Below are 23,122 nucleotides of genomic sequence, written 5' to 3'. Positions count from 1 at the left end.
AGAATTATTGTATCTCTTATTTTCAAAAATGAAAAACTATATTTAAATTTTATACCAAACAAGGTCTAAATAACTTGTCCCCAATATTAGTTGAACATCTTAAGCTAGTTGGGAATGTTAGATTTTGTTGCATGAAACAAAAGAAATTGAAAAAATTATTAGATTAAAGGATCTATATAAATAAAATCGTGATGCATATGCTATATGATGGCCATTTTGAAAATGTAGAATTCCTTCATTTTGACACGTAGACAGATTGTCCGATATATAACTGCATTTGATTGATGATGATGTGGATTCTTTACATGTGGCTTATTAATGACACATATTAACCTTAATCATTGATGTTTCACATTCACATTAAATATTTTCATTTATATAGAAATAAATTTATGTAAATGTAAAGAGATTTATACATTGTATGTGTTTGATAGTAATATGAATATGAATGGTTTGATAAGTTTTATTTTTGATACATTGTATATGCTATGTGTTGTTGTTTATGTGGAATCAATGTAAAGGGTTAGAGATATTAATGAGAAAATATTGATATTAGAAAGTTGGGCATATGAAAAGTGTAATTAAATCTTTATCAATTAAATGCACATTTTTTACATTCACTTTTAAATCTATATATATTTATTTATGTGAGAATTTGTAACATAATGCAGAGATGAAAAAGGGAAACAAATATTTCTTTTGTTAACATTTGTTCAAAATAGTATTGAGTTTTGTAAAGTTACTGGTTCCTGAAGGAGAATCATTTTCATTTGTTTCACAAACATCAATAGATATTTAATTGCAGTTGTACTTCTTTTTTTTTTTTTTTTTTTTTTTTTGATAGTTTTGTAATATTGTTGCTTAATATTTAATTGTATTTCTTTGTTTAATTTAGAATTTTTCATTTTAATTGTCCTTTAATTATTGTCTCCATCTTTTCCATCTTCATTTTCATCTGTTTCGAGAAAATCATGTGATGATGACCTGCGAGAATTGGTATCATTTGTCAATTTTAGGATGAACAAGTGAGGATTTGTGCCATAAAAACGAATTCAATTTTAGTGATGAGAAAGGAAAACAAATATTGATATGTAGTTTTAATTGTAATTGCTCTATTTTTTTATTTTTTTTGCTGATATTTTTTTATGTTACATACATATATAATAAAAAGAACTTGTTCCTAAATATAACTAATTTTATTTGTTTAACAAATATCAACTGATATTTGATGCCGAACTATGTAACTTTAGTAAATCATTTTAATATACCATACCATTATTATTATCTTTAAAGGAAAACAAATATTAGTACGTAGTTTTAATTGTAATTGTTCAATCTCTTTTTGTTGATATTTTTTTATGTTACATACACATATCATAAAAAGAGTTTGTTGCTGAATATAACTAATTTTATTTGTTTAATAAATATCAACTGATGTTTGATGCTGAACTATGTAGTTTTAGTAAATCATTAATTTTATCATTACACACATTTCAGTTTCCACTGAATAATCAGTAGTAAATTGACCATAACTTATTCAATAAAAATCCAATTGATGAGAGATTTGAATCTTTAGAAACTAGATAGACAAGGCTTCAATTTGATATATTATACGCTTAATTTGGATAATTGTAGCCCTACTGCCGAATCATTCCTTTTATTATCACACACATTTCAGTTTCCACTGAACAAACAGTAATAAATTGACCATAATTTGCTCAATAAAAATCTAATTGATGAGAGGTTTGAATCTCTAAAAACTAGACAGACAGAGCTTTAATTTGATATATTATATCCTTAATTTGGATAATTGTAACCCCATTTTTGAACTATTTTTTTTTATCATCACACACATTTCAGTTTCCACTGAACAGTTAGTAGTACATTGACCATAACTTGCTCAATAAAAATCCAATTGATGAGAGGTTTGAATCTTTAGAAACTAGACAGAAAGAGATTTAATTTGATGTATTATATACTTAATTTGGATAACTTTATCCCCATTGTCAAACCATTCCTTTTATCATCATACACATTTCAGTTTTCCTTATTTCTCAATTTCCATTGAACAGTTAGTAATAAATTGGCCATAACTTGCTCAATAAAATCCCAATTGATGAGCATTTTGAATCTTTGGAAACTAGACAGGTAGAGCTTTAATTTGATATATTATATAATGAATTTGGATAACTATAGACCTATTGCCGAACCATTCATTTTATCATCACACACATAAAACAAAATCAATTTTAGTGACGAGAAAACCATATCACACACATTTTGGTTTCCTCTGTTTCTCAGGTTCCATTGAACAGTTGGTAATAAATGGGTCATACCTTGCTCAATAATTATCCACTATGATTTTCATAAGTTTCACCAATATATGATAGTATTTCTATCAAATTAAATGCATTAAAAAGTAGCCGAAAAATGTCGAACCATTATTCAATATTTTTCTAATATTTATGTTAGGTGAATGCGTATGCCGAACCATGCCGTTTCATTAATATAGAATTATAGCAAGTCGTCAGCCGAACCATAACTTATAATGAATCACCATAATAAGCCTGTGCCGAACATAGGTTTCACTACAATTTTAAAAGATAAAATGTCTCTTTGATTTCAATAAAATTTTGAAGAATCATCAATATGAGTAAAATATATTGGATAGGTTCTCTAATTTTCATAAGTTTCACCAATATATGAAAAAATTAGTTAAAGTTAACTGTTTTTGTCCTATAGAATTGTAATAAACCATGTATCGAAATTTAATTTATCCATGGTTATAATAGATACATTAGTTCACAGTTTGACTGTCGATCCATATATTTCTCTATTACTGATTTCTGATATGCCAGATTTCGAACCATAAATTTGAGTAAATAATTGTATCAAGCCATTGTTGAACTATAATTTATGTATTCTTACTTTTGTAGTTATGCCGAACCATACTTCATAATATATTAATGTAATAAGCCTCTGTCGAACATAGGTTTCACTACAACTATAAAAGATAAAATGTCTATTTGATTTCCAAACCTTATTGTAGAATTATCCATTTGTATTATTTGGAACCATTATAATATGTCAAACCATTATTATTATCTTTAAAAAGTCCATTTAAATTTTAGTTATTCAAACAATGTGGTGTCAAAACCAATTTCATAAGCAATCCGTGCAATGCGCGGACCTTTCAACTAGTTAAATTATATTACGAAACAATATTTTGATTACTTTTTTTTCTATTAATTTGGTTAATCATTTTGGGATTATTGTCGCGAGGTTGAAAGTAGATGATGGTAATTAAAAAATAGCAGTTATGTGACAAATACAATTATCATCATGTTATCATGATTTATTTTTTAACAACTAACAGCATAGAGTTTGAGTTAGAATATATTAATATATTATAATAAGAGAAATTGTTGAAAACCTTATGCAATTACTCTTATATAATTAAAATAGCTGTTTATTTATAATTAATACACTGTCACGACATTCTTTTACCCTTAAAGGTGTGTTTGGTTCATGAAATATTGTATTACTGGAAATGTTATATTAATGAAAAGATATATTACCTTAAATATTACTAGAAATGTTGGAAAATGTGTTTGTTAGGTTGGAATAAATTGGTGGGTATATTAATATGTTTGGTTGGCAGAAATAAATTGACGGTTATATTATATAAATTACCAAATTGTCTTCCTTTCTAAATATTAATATAATATTATTTTTTGAATAATTTTTTTTAAACCCCTACGTTTGAGATATTGCTAAAACACCCTAACAACAAAAAAGTTTAAAACTTAACAAAAACACCCCCACCCATCCTAAACCATTGCCGGCCACCTGTCACCAACGCCGACAGTGGTGGAAATGGCCGTAATGATGCACTACTAGTCGGATCTAGCCAACTGTGCATTGATATGGCCATTTTCGGCTAGATCCATGGGAAATTGTCAGATCTACAGCCAGAGATCATGTTGTTATTAACGGTCAAAAGACGTAGATCTGATCAAAAACGGTCAGAATAGATCTGACCATTTCCGGCCAGATATATGTCCATCTGGCTATTTTCGACCATAAATATGGCCAAAAATGGCCATATTGGCACATGGCAGACATTTCCAGTGGCGGCCGACAGTGGTTGGCCAGCTGTCGATAGTGATCCTAAGTGGCCTGCTATTTGTTTTAAATATAAGGGCATTGTTGTCCAAAAACTTAATTAAATAGAGGTAAAATTGTAATGGCAAATTAATGTATATTAATTTCAAAATAAGGGCATTATTGTCCAAAAAAATTATTAATAAGGAGTAAAATTATAACAAAAATAAGATTACAAAGTAATCTTAAAATACAACACTTAAGAAAATAAAGGTAATTAGATTACCTTCTATATTATCAATAGTAAATATTATTAGTTTTGAAAGATTACCGAAATCTTATATTATTTGACAACCAAACGTGATAATCAAGTAATAAAAGATGACATTGCCTCAGTAATTGGGATTAGCTCCAACCAAACACACCTTAAGGGTGTGTTTGGTTTCGGGAATGTTTTATTACTTAAGAAATATGATTACTTTAAAGATGGATTACCTTGAAGATTAAAGAAAATATTATATTATATATGTTTGATTAGATTGATGGGTATAAATAATTAATATGTTTTGTTGGGGGGAATAAAAAAATTATGGGAGAGCCATTTGCTCAATTGCCCTTCTTTTTAAATACTATTATTATTATTTAATTATTTAGATTGTTACTTTTACCCACCTAGATTTGAGAATTTAACTAAAACACCACAACCACAATAAAAGCTTAAAATTCAACAAAATAACCCCTGGTCACCCAAGATGACTCCCGGCCACCAGTCACCACCGCCAGCAGTCATTGGAATGGCGCACGACTGATCGGATTTGGTCGACCGTGAGCCACTCTGGCCGTTTTCGGCTAGATCCATGGCCGTTTCTGGCTAGATCCATGGCTATTTCCAACCATATCCATGGTTGTAAACAACTAGATCCATGGATCTATGGCCGGAATGAAATGGCTAGATCCATGGATCTGGCCGCAAACAACTAGATCGACGCACGACTGACAGATCCTGTTGATTGTGCGCCGTTTCGGCGACTACCGACAACGGTTGGCAGCTAGTAGTCATCTTGGGTGTTTTTGGTGGTATTCATGTAAATAGTTTTCATAATAAGGGCATTATTGTCTAAAAAATTAATTATTTAGGGGTAAAATGGTAACATGTATTGTGGGACAATTCTGTCCGAAAAATTAATTTATGAGATTACTAAAGTTATTTTGTATAGTTGAGCTAATTGTTATTTGGTAGACATATGAGGGCATTTGTATCTGACATAGTTATTAATTAAATTAAGGGCAAAATCAGAACAAAATTAAGATTACGCTAGTAATAAAAGAATAACACCCCTTGAGATGGTAATCTGATTATCCCATATATCACTTATAGTAAACACTATTGACTTTGTAATATTATCAAAATCTTTTATTACTTGATAATCAAATATAAGAATATCTAAAATAATTAAAGATAGATTACCGGGATTATCTTCCTACAACTCTAACCTAACGCAATCTAAGTTCTTTTTTAGTGGACAAGATTGATTCCTAAAATGAAAATTAATTTTGAACCCTGAAGCGAATGTCGTAGCCTCGTAGGCAATATCAGATTAGTTCTCAATTATCCATTATAAACTCAAAAGTTAAACTGTATATGGGGTTGACCTGCCGTCTCAATTAATGTTAAAGCATTATTTTCCATTTTCATCGGCTGTCTCCCTTTTTAAACCAATTATCCAATTCACCTAAATTGTAATAAAGTAATTACTCTCCATCAAATAATCATTATGTTCTCATGATTTATTATTGCTAATGTAAGTTGGAGTTGAGTTACCGTGTTGATTATGAGTTTAAACTTAAATTTAAATTTCATATAATTATAACAATCACATAATTAAGATATTGTAAGAAATAAATTATCTTATCTTATTTAACAAAGAAAACTAATTTATGTTTATATATCAAGCCTGATCTGAAGTCTTGACTTTTATACATGAAAGTGAAATATTAGTTTATAAATTAATATGAAAATTGAGGATTGATTACTATTTTGTTGCATTACCAAATTCTGGTGGCATTGAACATTGAATTAGTTTATGTTGATAGAAATGGAACAATCTAGCTTTTCATGAATAGCTATAAGCACTTTTTCAACAACTAGAAGAATGCCGAAGCGGATCCCTAATCCTAAATATAATGGATAAAGTAGAAAGTGACCTTTTTTTTTTTTTTTTTTTTTGGTCCAAGTCAGTTTACGCGCACCTCAATTAATTCTCTAGTTAGGACTCTGAAACTACCGATCGAGTAAGAGCTCCAGTTAGACCTGACAAAACAGGTCTAGACCCGCGGGTCGACCCTAAACTCGGGAAAATTATATAAGGTATGGGTCCATGAAATTGGACTCGTTTTTTCAAACCCGTACCCGGCCCCACCCGTATTTCAAACGGGTTATACAGGTTAACGAGCGGGTACCCCTTTTTAAAAAGGAAAATCCCCTTTTGTAACTTTGTTATCACGTTTCCCACCCCAGACTAGTCTTCTTTTGTTCTTCATTTCCAAATCCCTAACTCATTCACTCGACTCTCCTAGCCGTCTTCTTCTGATCTTCATTCTTCTCTAATGCAAATCCTCTCCCAAAATCAATCCTGCAAATGCAGATCTTCTTCTTTAACACAACTCCACGTCGATCGTCGACAGTCTCTAGACTCTCCACCATGCAAAATCAATCCCGCTTATCCAAGGTATGTAACTCACTCACTCTCGTCTCTCACTCTCACAGTCATGACTCACCCACTGACCCCTGTCTTCCTCAACCCAAAGTCTTTTTCTTTTTCAGTTTTTCTCTTGGTTTTGTCACTAAAACAACTTCCATGGACTGTTGCCAAAGTGTCTCTGTCTTCGGTGAGTACCACCACCACCACCAGCAAGAGCAAGCGCTAGTGCTTTGTGTGTGTTTGTGTTTCCCTCTTTTGGGTTTGACAGAAGAGTCTGAAATGGAAATAAAGTTTTGAACTTTACTTGCCTTACTTTAATTGCCTTTGGGCTCTGTGATGTGAAAAGCTTGACTTTAATTGCCTTTGTGATTGTGACTCTTTGCTTTGTGATCGATTGATTGTGACTCTTTGCCTATGAGATAATACGCAAGTTAATTCACTAGATTGTTGTGTGTCCAAAGAAGAGAAAAGATTAAGTTAATTAATCATGGTTTGACTGCTAATTAAGGGGGTTTTTGGAGAATGGAGATTACTGGATTTAGACTAAAAAAAACGAATAATTAAGGGTATAAATTATCTCCTATCATATGAATGAACATACCCATCTTTTAGTGCGGAGTTGTTGTGGAGTACTTTTGAGTTTTCAATTTAATGTCAAAATATTTAAACTGGCTACTTGATGAAATTTGGATATGGGTGATCTTTTCAAGGCAACTAAAAGAACTCACTATGAATTTTGTAAAAAATTAAAACGGTAGGAATTTCGGGGTGTAATTGTCATAATTGAAAACTATTAGGGGTGAAACTACAAAAAATAAAAACTAGAGAGAGAAAAAATGGGTACCTGCGGGTCCACCTGTACCTGCATAGGGTAGGGTACGGGTCTAATATGTTGGACCTGTATAAGTCGACCCGTATTGGGCCCGTATCCGTATTGACCCGACCCCAACCCGGCCCACCTGCCCGTTTTGCCAAGTCTAGCTCCAGTGACTACTCCTATTAACACTTGATGAGGAACACGAACTCAGAACCTCTTAAGTAATACATTCAAGAGTCTCTATCGAACCACTCGGTCACCAAGAGGTAGAGTTGGTTAAGGACCAGTCCTAAGCAGGCCTGGGCTTGGGCCCGTTTGGGACTAGTTGCTCATGGGCCTGGGACCGATCCCAGGTCCATGAGCAATTTTAGGACCCGGAGCCTGGAAAATTTATTTTTTCTTCCCTGATCTTTTTATATATTTTAGGGGCGAAACGAAATTTTGTAAGGGGTTTTTAGTATTTTTCAGGGGTAGATTAGTAAGTTTCTAAAAGTTTAATTAATTTTAAAAAATAAAAAATTAATTAATTAATTAATAGTTAAAACATAAATGTAATATTCACATTTCACACATTCATGCTTCACAAATAATTTTTTTTAATTAAATTATGCATCTTTATCATCAACAATATTTACATCATTCAAATCTGTATTCTTAAAGAGTTCGAGTAGTTCGGGATCTTCAGGGTGCTATTGTAGTATTCTTTCTGCATGAGTCCAATCTCGTAAATACGTTATCACTTCAATCATCTCATCGGTTAAAGAACATCTTCTGTCTTCAATAATCCGGCCACTTGTTGAAAATGTTGACTCAGATGCAATTGTAGAAACCGACACAGATAAAATGTCACATGCCATTTGGGCTACAATGGGGAATCGACTTTCATGTTGGTTCCACCATTGAAGAATATCCATGTCATGTTTTTCCTTCATCGTCATAAAGGACAGGTCCACTTGTAGGTAGCGATTCAGCTCATTTGGTCCATGTATGTACGAGCTGGACCTGCTACTTCTGTCATGTTCCATATATGTCTACTTGCTCCCTGTTCTCATATAAAGAAAAAAGGCTATCCAATTTTTGTTTAAAGTCAGTCAAATAAGACGTATAATCATGTCCTAAATGCTGGTCTAACTCAGTAATTATACAGTTAACTACGTGTAATTTAAACCTAAGATCTACAACAAGACCTAATCCATATAAGAATGAAATATCTAACCAATATTTCTCATATTTTTCTTCCATCTTTAAAACAATTTCCTTTAAAACGTTATTATATCTATATTTAGCAAAAGTTTTAGCAATTTAAAGTAAAATATCTAACACTAAATTAGTAGTCGGATAATAAATACCACTTAATGTATTAGTAGAATCATAACAAATTTTAAGAAATGAATAAAGAAGTTCACAAACCGCCCAATTATCATAGCTGACAACTTCCTCTGGATAGTGCTTTCGGTTGACGAAATCTGTAATTTGTTTTGCGGTTGGCAAAACTTTTTCTAACATCAAGTAGATGGAGTTCCAACAGATAAGCATGTCCATACATAACTTCAAAGGTCAAACCGGTGGGTCCTCTTGCTTACAATATTTGACATACTCCTGCCATCTTTTATTGCTATTGCCGATGATAAATCCGATAGTTGCACGTACCCTCTCCATCTTCGAATGTATAGCATCTAAATCTGCTTTAACTATCAAATTGATGATGTGGCAAGCACATCGCTGGTGAAAAAAATTGTCTTCACCACGCAGATCCAATCTCTTTTCAAATAAAGAGATTGTCATGGTGTTAGCAGCTACATTATCAAGCGTTAGCGCTACAACTCTATCAGTTAATAAATATTCTTCCAAAACTTCAAGAATTGTAAAATAAATAGTTTCAGCACTATGTTTTTCATATAATGGTTTAAAACCAATCAATTTTTGTTGTAAACCCCAATTATGATCTAAGAAATGTACTGTGACAGTTTAAAAATTGGTTTTTGATCTACAAGCCCATATGTCTGATGTAAGTGCAATAGATATATTCCTAAAATTTTGAAATTCGTTTTTAAGTTTATTATTTATTTTGTTATAAAGTTTTAATATATCTCTTATACTTGTACTTCTACTAAAAGGGGTATATGTTGGACAAAATGTGGTTTTAATTATATGAATAAAATAAGGATTTTTAGATAAACAAATGGGAGAGTCTGTAGCAACTATGAATCTTACTATTTCCTCTCGTGCAAAATCTACATTGTATTGCCATGTTAAGAGAGTTGAGGACTAAAATTAAGTTGAGTTTGAATTTGTCTACTTGATCCGGTTGAAGATGTACTGGGCAACTGCATTATTTGGGGGTGCTTCTTCTCCATGTGTCGTCGCATCGTCGAAGTCCCATTCTCAGCGCCAATAATGGTTCCACAGAAATTACATACCTCACACGATTCGTCCTCCTCCCCATTTTTCTTTGGCCGTTTTGATTTGGTGAAGTGTTATCATACTCATACATCGGACACGACCCTCTTTAACGGTCGAGGGGGGGGGGGGGGGGGGGGGGGGGGGGGGGGGGGGGGGGGGGGGGGGGGGGGGGAGGGTTGGGCTATGCCTATGCCCGTTGACTCGCAGCTCGCATGTGTTTGGCTACACCTTGTCTAGATTGAATATGGTTATAGAATTGCAGTTGCTGTCTTTGGAGGAAATGGTGAAAATGGATTGAACTCTTCCATTTCTTCGGTGGATGGAACGTAAAACTCATTTGGGGATGATCCTTCGAATACATTATTTCGGGAATCCATTATGAATTTATGATAAAATAATAAAAAATGAAAATGAAAAGAAATTAAATAATAATATGAATAAGAGATGATATTGAAAAATAGAAAAAATTGAATATAAATAAATAAATAAATTATATGAATAAATTATAAATATAAATATAAATTGAATGAGAATTTAATTGAAGATTTGGAGTAGAGAGCTTGAGAGAATGAGAGATTGAGTGGTGTGGAAAAAATGAAAGATTTTAGAGTTATTTATAGTGTAGTTATTGGAGGGGAAGGTAATGAAAAAGAAAATCTTTCAAACCCACCCCAACTCCCCCCTTCCCAAAACCCTAAACTGCTTTTTCGAGCCTTGGAGGAGAGTCCAATAGAGAGACTGAGCCCTGCTCCTTAGGCCTAGTCTCGAAATAGGACTAAACCTCTTAAGACCGATCCTCTCAAGAACCAATCTTAGGACCGGATTTTTTGACCCAGTCCTAAATGTCCCCCTGTTTGAGGTAATTAGAAAGTGACATTCATTCCTATCAACCTCGGAATTTAATACTCACCAAAAACACCCGTTAAATGACAAAATTATATACAATTTTGCATCATTTTCCACGGTTGTCATTTACAGTTGTTATTTGATTCCATTAACTAAACAACCAAACAAAACATTACATGCACGGCTGATGATGGGTATCTTTCTTTTCTTTAATAAAATACAAGGAATATATCTATCCATAACTAAAGCAATTAAAAGAAACGTAAAGATGAGGGAAAAAAAAAAAGTTAAAATAAATAAAGAAAGATTAAAAAGAAAGTGACGATGGGTAACTCTACCAGAAGAGACAAGAAATAAGTGGGATTCTCTGCCCTCTCTCTTACACATTTACCCCCGCTTCTTTTTTGTCCATTTTTTTAATTATTAATGCATTTTTCTTTTTCTTTTCTTTTTTGTCTGTACATCACAAAAGTTTCTAAAATAATTCATATATTAAAAATTCTTTTTAACATCAGAGACAACAAAACATGGTCCCGCTCTAAAATCACTTAAGTTGAATCCCCACGCGAGTTCACTGCGGGTGAACCTCAATAACTGAGTAAATTAACTCAAGTCCACTGACGGACGTATGTCTTTGAGCAAACCCAGAACTTGTTGCATGGTGGGCCGTTTCCCAGGTGATTCCGCCGTGCATAAGTACCCGACTCGGAGACTCTCCACCATCTCACTCACTGAGTCAACGGCACCGAGTGTCAATCGTGAATCTAGCGCGTCCGCTGCAGCTCCTTCCTTTACCATCCTCCTGACCCACTTAATACATTCTTCTGTCCCTTCCTTTCCGTTCAGAAGCTCATCAAAACCGCACCGAAGCATAAACGTCAGACTCAGGCTGTTTTTGTTATTTTCACTTCGTTCTCCTACATTCTTGGATCCGATTTGGCGAAGCCCAGAATCGGCGATTTTGGGCTCGCAGTTTTCCGCGAGAAGGACATTGGAGGCAACAAGGTGACCGTGTGTGGACCCCACGTGGTGGAGATAGGCGAGCCCTCGAGCAACACCAGTGGCAATACGGTGGCGCATGAGCCAGTTGTTTTTTTCCGGGAGGTACATAGAACCCGTGCCGTTGTGTTGCTCCCATGTGTCAGTGCTCCAGTCCTCCACGTTAAGTTCTCCCGTTGGCAGCTCGTGGGCCCTACGCAAGTCGCCGTTCGCCATAAATTCGTACAAAACTAGCTTCTCCCGTCCTAAAGAGTAAAAGTCACCATAAATCATGAAAAACACCTGTTAGTTTTAAAATATTTTTCAAATTTCATACATATTAATTAATCTGTTAATTCAAAAAAAAAAACACGAATATCTAAATGTGAATAATGATGGCTTGTGTTAGATTTACGTGACACTGTGTTGAATATAACAGTCTACGGAGTACGACACTCAAGCATTGAAGTCAATCCCGTGATCTCATTTAATATGTTAGTTCAATTACTGAAAAAAAAAAAAAAAAATTAGAAACACGATTGGTACGGTACCTGCAATACAATAACCGGAGAGAGGCAGCAGTTAGGATGTTTAAGCCTAGATAGGTCGTCGAAGATGGCTATAGCATCATCAGGATCAATGTCTTTGGCAGTTTCTAACACTTTTTGCTACGTGGAGGTCACCTGAAGAACGGCTCTGTAGAGGGGCCACATCTGCCCTCGGCGAGCAATGAGTCTTTACCAAAGTGTGACGTGGCAGCAATCAGTCCTTGAAGGTTAGGTTCATAATGGCTTAGAGCACATGGCCACTGGAGCTGAGGTTGTTCTTTGATGTCTGCCACCCATGATGTGCCTGACTCGTCTCAAAAGCGAACGGCCCTGATTTCTCCATCTTGAAGGGTATTTGTTGAACCGGTTTGGAGATTGCCCATTTGTTTCTTCTGGCTAATATTCTTTTCCTTCTATACATGCAAAAGATAAAAGCAGCCACCGATACAAAACAAAAGCGGATGAACATGATAAACCAAGAATTAAAGCTTTGGCTTTTGATTTGGATTTATCACTTTTCTTCTGTTTCTTGGCGGGGTTGTGTTTTTGGACAATTTCATGAGGTGGGGTTCTTGAATGTGGCAAATGAATGTGATTGCCTTGGGTTTTTGAAGTATGGAACCATTGAAATTTCCACCATGAATAAAAGCAGATATTCCGAACTTTGGTACTTCTCAGGCCAATGGAACCTGTGAATTTGTTGAGTGAATATTCAAACTTGAGAGCATCAAGTGGAGGGAAATCAGAAGGGAAAGTACCGTTCAGGGAGTTATTTTGATACATCTAAATACTCCAATGAGTGAGAGACGAACCGGGTTTTATATTGCCTAAAATTTTGCAGCTCGAAATGGCAAGGTGCTTTAAATTGGTGAGGTTGTAAACCCAGACGGCAAAGTTCTTAAATCATTGTGGAGATATCAAGAACTTAAGCCTCGAAAATCCAGAGAGTTTAACCAGTTGGTGAACCTATTGGTTGAGAGATTAGCACCTGCACCGAAGAAGACGGACCATTTCCCGAGGTTTTCAAAACCAATGGTCCCTCAAATCTATTTTTTGATAAATTAACTTGAGTTAAACTTGAATAGACCAAAACCAACCTGGAACGGAGCCTTGAAGAGAATTATTTGAGAGATCAATGGTATGCAGCTGAGACATGTTCCTCAAAAACTTCCATGAAATGATCCCGCTGAGACTTCTGGAAGAAAGATTTAGCTCCTTTATTGAGGATGGGAACAGTTGAGCTGAACTGGGCGTTTGAGCATAGAGAGTTGAAATTTGAGACTGACTTGAAAGCTGTGTAGACAGCTCTTGGTCTCTGCTATTGCATGAAGATTGTACCAGCACAACCAGCGAGAAGAGAAGAAACAATCTGCAAAAATGGCTTCCATCTCTCTTTTACTTCAGTTATAAACTTCTTCTGTATTTCATACTGAAAGAGGTAGGAGAGAGAAGAAGCTTAATAGAAGAAATGGTGTGGAGAGAGATTCAGAAAGAGAAGGAGAGATAGAGAGTTTGTTTTAGTTTCACTGAAAAGGGGGTGTATAGTGAAGTAGGGCTTGACGGCGTTAAACTTAATGGGGAAGGAAGAAGAAGAAGAAGATGGAGAGGTGTGAGCTGACGGTTGACGGAGCGACTCTTGTCTTGACAATAATATAGTCGTTGGTGTGATGATTGCGGTGATTGCTGCAGACATTTATGGTAAATGACCTTTTCACCCACGAAATGTGAAACTAAAATGAAGTCGAGCTTTTTCATCTGTTGTTATTGTTGTTGTCGTCGTTGCGTTGTCATATTGGTTGGACTGGTGGAACTACACCTTTACTTTAAATTAGCCCATTTATTTGATAAAATGACCCCACTTAACTCTCCCAATGGCTCCTCCTCCATCTTTCTCTTTTTTATTTTTTTTTTTCAACCCTCGAGTCAATTTACGTATGTCTCATTAATCTTCGAAGTCTATTAAACACTCTATAGTTCAAAGAACCAATTAAGTCATAATATGATAAATGATTTAAAAGTTTAAACTCAAAACTCAATAAGAGAGCAAACATCTTTGACTATCAAACAAACTTTTTGAGTACTTCCATCTTTCATAGGTTATCTTTATGACTAACTCCATGGTTGGTTCTTCATCATTCATCCATCACACACACGCAATATCTTAGCCCCAATATGATAAATACGGTGTGCAACTTCATAATTTTCGATTCGGATTCAACATTCAGTATTCATCGTGGAAGCCATGTGTCAATTCTTAATTAATCCTGTGTTGCCAATGTTGAAATTCATATAATTGATATTGAAGCCATGTGTCAAATGTGACAATAGGTTGTACAGAAGCTGAATAATATTGTGAATGAACCAAGACAATAATATTGACCCTGACTTTGAATAAAGTAGCTTATATATAAAAAAAAAAATATATATGTAATATTCCTTCTCAAGCCCCAGCCAAGAGAAGCCACCACAAAATCACAAATTATCATAATAGATATTAAGACTTGCACGCATCTAACAAATCATAATTTTTTTTTTTTAAATGATTGGAGTGTTTAGATTAATTTACTCGTACTTTAATTAATCCTCCCGAAACTCTAGAACTATTGATCGGATAAAAGCTCTAGTGATTACTCATATTAGTAAGGGTATTTCAACTAATCCCGTAAGCCTCTGAAACTACTGGTTGGGTAAGATTTAAACTCAAGACCTTTTGAGTGATATATTTAAAAATTTTTATCGAACTACTCAACTATCTAAAGATAGTTGTCAGATCACAAATTGATATGTCCATAATGCAATGACCTTGACTCAAAAATTGGAGGCAGGCGAACTTGCTCCTCAATCTTCCAAATGCTAATCTCACCTGCTACCTCTTTCTTGTACATTTTGAATTGTATAGGAGGGAAGTTAAAAGAATTATGCCTAATCCACAAAATTCCAATAGAATGACAACTAAGATTTGAGTTGTTATTAAATAATTATGAACCCAATACACTTCCACCTAAAAGTTGATCCCACAAGAATGTGATGGTCATTAATTAAATTAAATTAAGAGTGCTTCCACATGCTGTCCAATTCATAGTACATCTTTCATTGTAAGGAGTAGTTAGTGGAGGTTAGGAACATTAATTTCTGGTTAAGATTAGGTATTCGTATTTTACTACACACCATAAAACCTTTTTGAACACTAATTTGGCAATTACCTTAATATATTTAAGGTGACCATTTCTATTTGTCTTAAAAAAACTTATCCAAGCGTTTTTTCAATACCTCATATCTTACATCAATAATGTTAGACATACAAAAAAATCTTATAAAAAATTTTATACGAACTGATGTAGCAGAAAATGAATAGAATAGTAAATATAAAAAATCAAACTCATTATATTTACTTTTTCATTCATTTTCTACCATATCAGTTTGTATAGAAATTTTAGTAAGATTTGATTATACGTCTTGCATTACTCTATCTTACATAGAACAAGGCTACACGTATAAACTCTCTTACAAAGAGGTTTTATACAAGCTAACGTGGCATGCCACATCAGCATCAAATGACATGTGAGCCCACATAACACTAACATAATATTAAATAATGTGGTTCTTCTGCTACATGACACTAACATAACATGACACATCAGTTTATACAAACTCTCTTTTTAAGAGTTTGTATGGATAGACTTTTTCCATCTTACATATCATGATGAATAAGCCCTAAATATGAAGCATAAACGACATTGATCTTAAATCTGTGAAGTGGGACTTGGACTGGAAGCACAAGGCACAACATCACGGGTTGATCCTTTGGCACTTGTTCTAATTGATGCAGTTAAAAAGTGAAGGCATGAATGAAAATTAACCTATTGCATAGCCTCCCAGGTTTGAAAAGTCAGGAAAGTGGACAAGAAGAAGGACAAATGTAGTGTTCATCAGCTGAAAAAGCCTGAAACTTGCATAAAACAAGGCATAAATGTTGTTTTTTCTGACTTCAAATCCAGTGAAATGTGACCACACAATATTCACTCTCCACTCCTCATACAAACAGATAAATCAAGAAATTGATGCAGGGGGAAGATATTACCAACATGAAAAGACATATCTTTCATGCATACGACATCATGAAAAGGTCTGATTTGGTTTTGTTTTTTGTTTTCGCTTTTGTCTTGTGTTTTCAGTTTTCAAACTAGACTTCATAATTTCAGAAGCTATAGCTGGGCTCATAATATGTGAGGCCCAAATAAGTAAATAGTGCAGGACTCTATACACGAAATCAAATAGAAAGTATAATAAAAACATAAACAAATAAACTCTGATCCTTGAGGAATATGTGGGGGTATACAGCACTGGTTTTGATTCAGCACTTGCTAAACCCTGTTCATCGCATTATGCGGCCAATATTACTACTATTTATTATGCAGCACTTGCTAAGATATTTGGGTCCGTCACGAATCTGAACTATTAAGTTTTTAACTAAATTTCACTGCCTTTTTTATGTTTGAAATCTATTAAATAATTGAGTGTTTCATATCTTTGTAAAAAACTACATAATTTTGTATTGTATATAACGATGTTGAAAACCAAAATCCGAAATATTCTAATAGATTATTTATGGTTGTGGGGATTTTTTCATGTGAATAATAGACATTAAATATAGAAGGGTGGAGCATTATATTTCTTTTTTGAGTGGTATTATTTCAGTCTAATTGAATCTCTTTATAAGTCCCAATTTAAATAAAATTATCAACAAAATTAAGTTTTATAACTTTTATCTAATAATTCCAAAAATACCCATTTATATAACAAATGACTAGCAATTACTATGCTATATATTAACCATTCACATGAGGTGTGATGTTATTAATTTGGAAAAAAAAAAGGGTTCAAAGTTCATAAAAGAAGGCCTCAATATTATTAAGATTCATAAGACATCAAATTTTACCATAACGATGTCATTTGGTTTAATTAGAGGTGGGCAAGGCCTAGGCCCAGCCAGTCTCCGGTCTGGGCCCAATAGGATCGGTTCCAAATTGGGACAGGTCATTAGGGCTCGGGCCCAATTTGGCTAGGACTGGTCGTGGGCCAATGAAAATTCTCAGGGCTAGAACAGGTCCTAGGACTGGCCATTGGCCCATAGTCTAGAAAATTTCTTTTACCCCTCTTAATTTTTTATATATTTGTAAATTGAAAATTATGTAAAGGAGTTTATGTAATTTTTTAGGGGTGATTTGTAAATTTTTTAATTAATTAGAAAATAAATATAAATGAATGGTTTTAATATAAAGAGATAATTTAATTTTAGCTTTGAAAATTTAATTTGAACTTAAACAATTAAATAAATATAAATGGATAATTAATTGGTTATAAATTTATATGGTTTTAATTTAAAGAGATAATTTAATTTTAACATAAGTATAATGTTCACACTTCACAATGTGCAAATTTAATTTAAACTTAAACAAATAAACAATTAAATAAATTTGCTTTTATTAAATTATTAATTTACAACGTCAAAATTTATATCGTCCAAATCTGTGTTTTTGAAGAGGTCGAATAGTTCGGGATTTTTCAGGGTGCTGTTGTAGTCTTCTGTTTGTATGAGACAAATCTCATAAACATGTTATGACTTCAATCATCTCATTGGTTAAAGAGTATCTTCTGTATTCAATAATGCAGCTACTAATTAAGAATGTTAACTCAAATGCAATTGTGGAAACTGGCACACATAAAATGTCACGTGCCATTTGGGATACAATGGAGAATCGACTTGCATTTTTATTCCACCATTGAAGCATATCCATCTTGCGTTTTTCCTTCTTGGTCGTGTAGGATATGTCTATTTGTAGATATTGCTACAACTCATTTGGTCCATGTCTGTACGAGTTGGAGCTGTTACTTCCACCACCACCACTACTAAGTTCTATATATGTCCACATGCTCAATCCCTATTGATAAATGTCTTCATCAACTTCCTGTTAGTTGTCTCTGATGGGCGTACCACTATACCTATTTTGATATTAAAAAAAAATGATTTCCAATTTTCTGTTAAATCCTATCAAATATGAACTATAGTCATGTCCTAAATGCTGGCCTATCTTAGTAACCATATAATTAAATACGTTTAATTTAAACCTAGGATCCACAATAAGACCTAATCCATATAAGAATGGAATATCTAACTAATATTTTTGGTATTTTGCTTCCATGCCTGAAACAACAGCCATTAAGTCTGGATTGTATCTATGTTTAGTAAAAGTTTTAGAAATTTGAAGTAAAATATCTAACGCTAAATTAATAGTGGGATAATAAATACCACTTAATGAATTAGTAGAATCGTAAAGAACCTTTAAGAAATAAATGAAAAAGACTACAAACCGTCCAATTTGAATCGTTGACGACTTCGTCCAGATAGTTCTTCTGGTTGACGAACATTAAGTTCGTGGAGTTCCAATGGACAAGCATGTTGCGACATAATTTCTTTGGTCGAACCGGCGGCTTCTCTTGACGACAATATTTTATGTACTCATTTCATCTTGTATTGCTATCGGCAATGAATCCAATAGCCGTGCGCATCCTTTCAATCCTCGCATGTATAGCTTCTAAACTTGCTTTAACAATCAAATTAATGATGTGGCAATCACATCTCTAGTGAATTTTTTTTTCTTCACCAAACGGATCCAATCTTTTTTCAAATAAAGAAATTGTTGCGGTGTTAGTAGCTGTATTATCAAACGTTAGCGTCACAACTCTCTTAGTTAATAAATAATCTTGCAAAACTTCAAAAATTGTAAAATAAATAGTCTCAGCACTATGTTTAGTATATAATGGTTTAAAACCTATCAATTTTTGTTGTAGCGCCAATTATGATCTAGGTAATGTATAGTGACACTCAAAAAATATGTTTTTGATCTAAGAGCCCATATGTCTAAAGTAAGTGCAATAGATATATTTTGAAAATTTTCAAATTCTTTTTTAAGTTTATCACTTATTTGAGTATAAAGTTTTTGTATGTCCCTTCTACTTGTACCTCTACTAACATGGCTATATTGTGGACAAAAAACAGTTTTAATCATATCAACAAAAAAAAGATTTTCAGATAAAGAAATGGGAGAGTTCGTAGGAACTATGTATATTGCTATTTTCTCTCATACATGAAGTGCATTGTATTGCCAGTTTGAGAGAGTTGAGGATTGTGGATTAAAATTAAGTTGACTTTATATTGCCTTATTGAGTCTGGTTGAAGTTGAACCTGTTAGTAAACGGTCCCGAATACGCAGCGGAAACGAAAAATAATATATAACAGAGTTCCATGAATAGTTGGTAATAAAAGGGTCATACCTTGTCAATAAATATCCACTTTGATTTTCTAAGTTTCACCAACATATAACAGTATTTCTATCAAATTAAATGCATTAAAAAGTAGCCGAAAAATGTCGAACCATTATTCAATATTTTTCTAATATTTATGTTAGGTGAATGCGCACGCCGAACCCTGTTGTTTCATTAATAAGAATTATAGCAAGCATAAGCCGAACCATAACTTATGATGAATTACTATAATAAGCATGTGCAAAAATAGGTTTCACTACAATTGTAAAAGATAAAATGTCTGTTTGATTCAATAAAATTTTGAAATCATCAATACAAGTAAAATATATTAGATAGGCTCTCTAATATTCATAAGTTTCACAATATATGAAAAAAATTAGTTAAAGTTAACTATATTGTTTTATAGAATTGTAATAAACCATGTACGAAATTTATTTATCCATGGTTATAATAGATAAGTTAGTTCACAGTTTGACTATCGATCCACATGTTTCTATTACTGATTTTTGATATGCTAGATTTCGAACCATAATTTGAGTGAATAATTGTGTTAAGTCATGCCGAACTATAATTAATTATAACGTTATGTATTCTTTTGTAGTTATGCGAAGCATACTTCATAATATATTAATGTAAAAGCCTGTCGATATAGGTTCATACAACTATAAAAGATAAAATGTCTATTTGATTCCAAACTCATTGTAGAATTATCAATTTGTATTATTTGGAACAATTATAATATGTAAACTATTTTATTATTCTTTAAAACAAATTAAATTCTAGTTATTCAAACTACGTGGTGTCAAAACCAATTTAAGCAATGCGCAAGCCTTTCAACTATATAAATTATAGGAAACAATATTTTGGTTACTTTTTTCTATTAATTTGGTTAATCATTTTGGGATTATTGTCGCGATCGCGAGGTTGGAACTTGAAAGTAGATGATGATACTAATTAAAAAACAGCAGTCATGTGACAAATACAATGATCATCATGTTATCGTGATTTAATTTTGACAATTAACAGCATAAAGTTTGAGTTTGAATATATAATATATTACAATAAGAGAAAATGTTTAAACCTTATGCAATAGTCTATATAATAAAATAACTGTTTGATTTATAATAATACACGTCACAACATTTTACCCCTAAGGGTGTTGTTTCAAGAAATATGTTATTATTGGGAATGTTATTTAATGAAAAGATAGATACCTTGAGATAACGTTGGTTTTGGGGGATATAAGATTAATCCTATAATCTTTATTTAGGTTTCAAGATTCCCTCATTGGTTGTCAAGTAATAAAATATTACGTAATCTTTTATTGTAAATAGTGTTTACTGTTGGTATATTGGGGGTAATCAGTTACTTCCCAAGGGGTGTTAATATAAGATTATTGAGGTAATCTATTTTGACCTTAATCTTTATCATTTCAGACACATTTGCCCTTATATGTCTACCAAATAACAATTATCCAGACCCCTACATTTGAAAATTTAGCTAAAAAAACCCCGCCACAAAAAAGTTTAAAAATATACAAAATACCCAACCACCCAAGACCACTGCCGGCTGCGGCGAAAGTAATCATATGGCACAAGACTGGCAGGATCTTGCTGGTCGGTGTGATAAGGACGTTTTCAGCCATGGATTTGTGATCCATGGTCGGAATGATCAAATTTGGTCATTCATAGCCAAAGATGTGGCTGTGAAATGCATAGATCTAGCCATGAAAATGCCAGATCTTTGGCCGTGAAATGGTCACCGATTCACGGCCACATCTTTGACAGTGAAACGGCCATATTTACGGCCAGATCTGGCTGGATTAGGCCTTATCGACGCACGACTAGCCAGATCCGGCCGATCGTGCGCCATTACGGTGGCTTGGGGTGAGTGGGGGTGATTTTACTACAAATTAAAGTTGTATATGGTTGTGGTGTTTTAGTAAAATTTCAAATATAGGGGGGTTAAAAGAAATAATTTAAAAAATAATAACAAATATTATTATATTATTATTTAAAAGGTGGGCAATTTGAATCTACAAACATATCCACTCATTTATCCTCCAGACTAAACATATTAATAATATACCACCAATTTATTCCAATTGACCAACACATTCTCTAAAGATCTCCTAGCAATATATATTTCCAGTAATACAACATTCCTCAATAATATAACATTCCTTGAACCAAACGCACCCTGAAGATTACTAGGAATGTTGGGAAATGGTTGGTTAGGTTGGAATAAATGGTGGGGTATATTAATATGTTTGGTCGGCAGGAATAAATTGTGGGTATGTTAAATAAATTACCAAATTGCCCTCCTTTTAAATATAATTAATATATTTTTTGAATAATTTCTTTTAAATCCCTAGGAGATATTGCAAAACACCTAGCAACAAAAAAGTTTAAAACTTAACAAAAAACACTTACCATCCTAAGTAATGCAGGTGGTGCTGTCACCATCGTCAGTGGCGGTGGAAGTGGCTTGTTACGGTGTACTACTGGTCAGATCTAGCAGTCGTGCGCCGATACGGCTATTTCGGCCAGATCCATGAGAAATTGTCAGATTACGGCTAGAGTCAGGTTTCATTAAGGGTCAAAAGATGTAGATCTAGTCAAAAACGGTCAAAATATATCTGGCCATTTCCAGCCATCTATGTCCATCTGGCCGTTTCTGGCCATAATATGGCGAAAATGACCATATTGGACACGACAGACATTTCAGCAACGGTCGACAGTGGTTGGCCAGTTGTCGGCGGTGACTTGGGTGTGGCCTGCAATTTATTTAAATATAGGATATTATTGTCCAAAAACTTAATGAAATAGGGGTAAAAGGATGGCAGATTGTGATATTAATTTCAAAATAAGGGCATTATGTCCAAAAAATTTATTAGTAAGGGGTAAAATTGTAACAAAAATAGATTACCAAGTAATCTTAAAATACAACACCTAAGAAAATGGAGTAATCAGATACTTTATATATTACCAACAGTAAATATATAGTTTTGGAAGATTACGAAATCTTTATTATTTGACAACCAAACGTGATAATCAAGTAATAAAAGATAACATTACCTAGTATTGGATTAGCTCCAACCAAACACGTTGGGATTAGCTCCAACCAAACACGCCCTAAGAGTGTGTTTGGTTTCGGGAATTTTATTACTTAAGAAATATGATTACCTTAAAGATATTACCTTGAAGATTAAGGAGAATATTATATATATGTGTTGATTAGATTGATTGGTATAAATAATAATATGTGGTAGTTGGGGGAATAAAAAATTATGAGAGAGCCATTACTCAATTACCTTTCTTTTAAATACTATTAATATTTAATATTTAGATTGTCTTTTACCCCCCTAGATTTGAGAATTTAACTAAGCACCCCAACCA

At 33.4% G+C, this 23,122-nt stretch overlaps 1 pseudogene; it reads right to left on the bottom strand.

Annotated features, from left to right (window-relative positions):
- Window positions 1-11,344: 11,344 nt before the first annotated feature.
- Window positions 11,345-22,189, bottom strand: LOC116111617 (annotated as a pseudogene).
- Window positions 22,190-23,122: the final 933 nt, after the last annotated feature.

The sequence above is a fragment of the Pistacia vera genome, unplaced genomic scaffold (assembly GCF_008641045.1).
Source record: "Pistacia vera cultivar Batoury unplaced genomic scaffold, PisVer_v2 Contig646, whole genome shotgun sequence".
NCBI lineage: Eukaryota > Viridiplantae > Streptophyta > Magnoliopsida > Sapindales > Anacardiaceae > Pistacia > Pistacia vera.
Note: the sequence above shows the minus strand (reverse complement) of the source record. Positions and strands in the feature narration are given on the sequence as shown.